Source organism: Scyliorhinus torazame, chromosome 1 (assembly GCF_047496885.1).
Source record: "Scyliorhinus torazame isolate Kashiwa2021f chromosome 1, sScyTor2.1, whole genome shotgun sequence".
NCBI classification, from domain to species: domain Eukaryota; kingdom Metazoa; phylum Chordata; class Chondrichthyes; order Carcharhiniformes; family Scyliorhinidae; genus Scyliorhinus; species Scyliorhinus torazame.
In genome coordinates this window covers 196,049,581-196,054,057 of record NC_092707.1, presented here as the reverse complement: position 1 = coordinate 196,054,057, position 4,477 = coordinate 196,049,581, and the positions used below count along the sequence as shown (strand labels likewise).

The window sequence follows — 4,477 nt, the reverse complement described above, 5'->3', positions numbered from 1 at the left end:
GAGGTGCTTTACAAAAGCCATGAAACAGGTGAGTCAGCTGGTTGGGGTCAGTGCCGTTGAGCAGCAAGGAGATTCATGCATTAGGACAGCCAGATCCCTCTGCACCTCAGAGCTCGGCAATCCCTCACCATTTCGATCGGGGGTTTCCAAAGTGCAGGTCGCAACCTGCGGGTCATGGGCGGGTGGCAGGAGGGTCAGTGACTGACAGGCCGCAGGGATCCCGTGATGGAACCGATCGCGGGAGAAGCACCCAAAGGCCACTACCAGCATTTTTTATTAAGAATGTCGGCCGCTGTCGCCTTTTAAATGAGAAGGAAATATGGTTGTGTGCAGTTTTTCAGCCATAATTTGCAGCAGTGAGCAGATTTTGTGCCCTGCACATATTCTTCACTGTTGTATGTGTTTTGGCGCCAAATCATGGAGGAGAGTTTCTTCCATTTTTGAACTGCTAGTAAGGCAAGAGGACTGTGACGATGAATCATTGTGTTACATGAAAGAGGCACAAAGAGGCAGAGTTTTTACTGGCCAAATCTCACATCTGAATCTGCTGGAAAGAGCTGATCGGGAGAGTCCAGGACAGAACAGTGCTAGTGTTAGTCTGCACAGAGCACCCGGGCCTCTGATTAACAGCCTACAAAGAAGAAACTTAACTCAGCAACATAAAGATGATTTCTTGAGTTCTGGTTTTGTCAACTGTTTCAATGCAAATTAGGATGAAAAACTCATGTGTGTTCTCCGCAGGGAAGTGCCGGCAATTGAGAGAAGTTTCAGATTTTGAAAGATAAGTGTTGGTTAAAAATTCCTTTGGAGTTTGAGCGCCCAGAGTCAGTTATTAACTTACAGCTGACTCCAAATGAATAGACTAATCTGTTGTATCTGACCTGTGACATCACATTAAAAACACACCAAAAGCCTATGAGGCTATCAGCATTCTGGAGTAGCATTTCCCAGGAGATGTTGCTATTGCCCTTCATGAAGATCGACATGTGTGAGGTTGGAATTTCCATTCTTACAAAGGAACTAGCAGAAGTCTGCACCTGATATGCACATTGCCCTCACCTCCTGTGACCCTGATTGGAGTAAGATTGTGAGACCAAGCAGGCTCCCCATTAAAGGTAAGTGGACCTGGCATGTGTTGCCAAGGTCAGTCAGCGTGGCTCATGAAGGTCAGCTGGTGTGGGACCCGAAGATCAACTGGTTGATAAAAGTAGGTGCCGGGAAATAAAAGGGTTGAAAAACACTGGACGGGATTCTCCGACCCCGTGCTGGGAGGCGAATCCCCCGCAGAGCGGAGAATCATGTCCCGGCATCGGGGCGGCATGGCGCGATTCACGCAGAGCAGAGAATCAGCGCCATAGGGGCCGGCATCGTCGGCGCTGCGCCGGTCGGGGGTCGCTCTATGCGGCCCCCACACAATTCTCCGAGCGGCCGTAAAAAAAAAAACGAGCCCAGCCGGCGCCGTTCTAACCTATTCTGAGCCGGCAGGACCTCGGCATTGAACGGTCTGGGGGCGGCCTGTGTGGCAGGAGGGGGGGTCCGACCCTGGGGGGCCTCCGATGTGGCCTGGGCCACGATCGGGACTCACCGATCGGCGGGCCGGCCTTGCTGTCTCCCGGCCTCCTTGCTTCCGCGCCAGCGCCTGTGCTCCTGCACCATGTTGGGTCGGGGCCGGCACGGACAAGGGAGACACTGCGCATGCGCGGAAATCGCGCCGGTGGGATTGCGCATGCGCAGGTTTGCGCCGGACCCACTGCGCATGCACGCATTCCCCGACAGCCATTCCACTGCCAGATCAGCAGCTGGAGCGGCGTGAACCGCTCCAGCGCCCTGCTGGCCCCCTGTAGGGGCCAGAATTGCTGATCCTGGGGCCGGGTTGACGCCGTCGGGAAACACGACACTTAGCCTCAGGATCAGAGAATCCCACCCACTGATTGAGATAATAGGATTATTTTTTATTCTTCCTGCCAAAATGGACAATTTCACACTTTCCCACATTATACTTCATTTGCCAGATCTTTGCCCACTCACTTAGCTTTTCTATGCATTTTTGTAACTTCTTTATGCCCTCTTCAAAACTTACTTTCCTACCTATCTTTGCGCATCAACAAATTTGACAACCATTTCATCCCTTCATCCAAGTCATTTATATAAATTGTAAACAGTTGAGGACTGAGCACTGAACCCTGTGCCACACTACTCGTTGACACTTTGCCAACCTGAAAAATACTTATTTATGGCGACTCTCTGCTTCCTGTTAGCCAATCTTCTGTATATACTAATATGTTACCCAGTGAAACATGAGCTTTTATTTTCCTCAATTACCTTTGATGTGGCACCTTATCAAATGCCTTCTGGAAATCTAAGTACAGTACATCCACCAGATCCCCTTTATCCACAGCACATGTTACTTCCTCTAAAAACACCAATAAACATGATTTCCCTTTCACAAAATCAAGTTGACTCTACCTGATTACCTTGAGCTTATCCAAGTGCCCTGCTATAACTTCATTAAAATAGCCTCTAACATTTTCCCAATGACAGATGTTAAGCTAAACGTCCAATAGTTTCCTGGTTTCTGTATCCCTCCCTTTTTGAATGAGGTGCATTTTCTATCTTTCAATATAATGGGACCTTCCAAATCTAAGGAGTTTTGAACAATTAAAACCAATGCATCAAGTAGCATTAGGTTATGTTTTCCCCTTAATACTTCTGCAATACTTCTGATTTTCTGTATCTTTATACCCCACCAAACTAAATTACATAATCTCTAGCAGCGATGGGTGCTGCCTGTTTGGTAAAACTCTTCCATTTTGATTATACTTTATAATTCTACCATTATTGTTATGATTTATTTGTTGAGAATAGCCTTAACATGTGAACTTTGTGAGCATTTATCTTTTTAACTAATTAAATTTAAAAAAAATAATAATCTTTATTGTCGCAGGTAGGCTTACATTAACACTGCAATGAGTTACTGTGAAAAGTGCCTAACCACCACTTTCTGGCGTCTGTTTGGGTACACAGAGGGAGAATTCAGAATGGCCAAATTACCTAACAAGCACGTCTTTCAGGACTTGTGAGAGGAAACCGAAGCGCCCGGAGGGAATCCACACATACACGGGGAGAACGTGCAGACTCCACACAGGCAGTGACCCAAGCCGTATCTGGTCAATAAATGCTTTTAACTCTCATGGTGAAGCTGTTTCAGGAACACCCTCATGGGCTCCAGGGGTCACGTTCAGACTTGCAAACCAGCACACCAGCTGTGGCCTCTGGAGATGGATGGATGTGAGATATGGATGAGGCATCTAGTCTCTCTGCCAGTTGCTCGTCAATCGACAGTGAGCAGAGAGGTTGAAACGTGCCTTGTGCTGATGGACAGGCAGTCTGTCAACTCTCGGGGTACTTCAGACAAGCGGAGCAGCTCCTCTGCCCCTCTGCCAGTGACTGCTGTGATGATGCTGTGACATCTGAGAAGTGCCCTGTGTAAGAGTCATTTCTGTTTATTTCCTTTGTTCCCATTTGTTTTCTTTTCTTTTATTATTCTGGTCCATGGACCCATAATCAGAATGTGTCTTCAAGCACATGAGTGCTTACCAGGGCAGCGTGTTCCTAGGTTTCGTATTTTGGAGTGGAGAAACCAGACCATGGCACTGAGTGAATCTTAGGAATTGGTTTTGGGAGAAGTTGGTTTCGATTGGCTAACTGGCAACCGGTGGGTTGGCTAGAGATACTGTTCTGCCTGACAACAGTCAGCGATTGGTTCCTGCCAGGTGGTATTTTCAGAGAGAACCTGCCAGAAGCTTCCAGGAAGAGCAGCTGTGTTTCTCCCTCAAAGGAAGAGCAGCTGTCTTTCTCCCTCTCTCTATTGCCAGTTGGCCTCTGTCTCTGTGAGTCTGCAGTGAAGATCATTACAAGCTGAAAGAAAGGAAAATACCTAACTGAAGGCCTAACCTTGAGAAAGAAACTAACTGGAAGACATCCATCTGCATCAAAAAATCCTTTATCCTTTGATTTTATCAATATTTTCTTTACCTCTAAACCACTCATTCACCTGTGTGTTGTTTGTCTCTGTGTGTGTAGAAAGCAGGGTGGGAGGTTGTGAAAGGGTATTCGAATGGCAGTTACATTTTTTGGGCAGTTTAGTTATAATACTGTACATAATAAAAGGTTAATTGTGTTTAAATTTACAAACCCGGTGACTGTAGTCAATTTAACTCAACCAAATCCGCGGGTATTAATCTAAAATCTAACTTCACCTGTATTGCGACTCTGGGACAAGTGGGGCTGGAATTGACCATGCACTAGCCCATGGTGTCGTAACACCCGCCATGGGGCTGGATGCTGTTTCCTAGCTGGAGCCACCTCAGGCTCCAGTGCCCGGATGACTCCTGCCGAGGTTATCACAGCCATCGCAATAGCAAAGTCGGTAGGCTGCCTCCAATGTTGCTGCCAGAGGCGGTGCAGGGGAGGGGGC

At 47.4% G+C, this 4,477-nt stretch overlaps 1 long non-coding RNA gene across 1 annotated transcript; it reads left to right on the top strand.

Annotated features, from left to right (window-relative positions):
* The first annotated feature begins 933 nt into the window (after positions 1-933).
* LOC140430005 (uncharacterized) lies at positions 934-4,194 on the top strand. Its single transcript, XR_011949271.1, has 2 exons — positions 934-1,115; positions 3,025-4,194. It is a non-coding gene; the product is annotated as an uncharacterized lncRNA (long non-coding RNA).
* The last annotated feature ends 283 nt before the right edge of the window (positions 4,195-4,477 follow it).